This window comes from Lissotriton helveticus, chromosome 1_1 (assembly GCF_964261635.1).
Source record: "Lissotriton helveticus chromosome 1_1, aLisHel1.1, whole genome shotgun sequence".
Taxonomy (NCBI): Eukaryota; Metazoa; Chordata; class Amphibia; order Caudata; family Salamandridae; genus Lissotriton; species Lissotriton helveticus.
In genome coordinates, this window is record NC_136057.1 from 820407297 (window position 1) to 820408872 (window position 1576).

Genomic DNA, 1576 nt, shown 5'->3' on the forward strand with positions numbered 1-1576 from the left:
GAAGGAGAGGTGGCTTAAGTATTTTCGGATTTTTTGTCACAAAAAAGGAGAAAACTGCAATCAGAATAAAATGATCAGAGTCAATTTCAAAACCAAAAAAGTCTATTCTTGCGATGACATGCGTGATTAGAACTCTATGCAAAGATACAATGTTCTAGAGCCCTGGAGCTAACAGGTTCTAGGGCCAGTCAGTGAACCCCCCTTGGCCGTCCAACAGGTTACTCAGATCTTCTGCACCTTCTCACCCACGACAACAGGGTTTCCTTTCCTGATTTTTTCAGCTGCGTCAGCTTTGTAATCATAAGAGCAACTGTGCACATCTGAGTAACGGTGAGTGCCGCAGAAAACATTTCCAAATCTGCATTCAAAGCCAGTGAGCGCAACTTTCTTACGACACATAAAACAGTGTTTTTTTATTTTTCATTTTAGGTTTGTCTGGAGACTTCTCCAACTCTTCTGATGAATTCGGCACACTCTCTGAAGCGGACGCTTGTAGGTCTTCAGTTTCAGCCGCTATTTTGTCATCTGTTGAATTTTCCGCTTGTGAAGATGCCTCTGGTTCAGATACAGGAGAATGGCTAGATACTGGCATGGGTTGTGAAGTTGCAGGGGTCAGGGTTTCTGTAGAAGGCGTTTCCTGCGTATTGTCATCCGAACTTGGAAAGTGGGAAGATTCTGGTAAGGAAACGACACGCGACGTTGCTGGGCTGATCCTGCCACTACTCCCATTCTGGCGCTGGAGATGTTCCTTGTAACACACAGAGCACATGCCGTTCGTCCGCGGGTTTCCATAAAACCCGCAGCCCGTGGAGCATAGCATTGGTGCCTGTCCGGGGTTCGTTTCCTGCGCCATGTTCATCTGCTGACACCTGCTACCCCGACGGGCTCCAGGGACGGCCTGTCCTGAGCCCCCCGCTCCTTCTTGTCGTCACTTCCACTACTCATTTTTGTAAGGAAAGTAACAAACTTACAAAGGTTTGTGTAAATGCGGGATGCCTCTGCAAACGTGCTTAGACTTATAGAGGACCCAAGGGACTGACCCAGCGAGAGATCTCACTAGAGCGTTAAATGGAAATATAGACGCGCAGAGAAGTACTCAATCTCCCAGAGTACCTGTCTGCTACTGAGGTGTGCCGGTACTCTCCCCACTCCCACATTAAAGTCACAGGACCGTGCTAGGAAGTGCTGCTACTCTCCCATTAAAAGCAGTTCAGTTCAGAAAAACTTTATTTTGGTCGTACGACCTAAAAAAGTGCAATCCTAAAAACATATACATTTGTTGGTATTTTCTTACATCCTCATACTTAGGACATTTAAGAACAGTATCCCAACAGTCTTTAGATTTCATTATTTAAGGAGCTAGACGTTAGGGATACTACAGGCTACTGGGCTGTACAATTACATATCTGGAAATGCATGATACAGTAAATAGATAATTAAATAGTTAAAAGGTACAATAATAATCTATAAGAAAAAACCATAGCACATAAAAGGACTATTCATGATTTATAAAATATACAATTGTTAAAAGAATAGTTACATTAAAACATTGGAACATGCCCTAGGCCTCATTAGA

At 43.7% G+C, this 1576-nt stretch overlaps 1 pseudogene; it reads right to left on the bottom strand.

Moving 5' to 3' along the window:
- Positions 1-222: 222 nt before the first annotated feature.
- Positions 223-898, bottom strand: LOC144770866 (AN1-type zinc finger protein 6 pseudogene; annotated as a pseudogene).
- Between the last annotated feature and the right edge of the window lie 678 nt (positions 899-1576).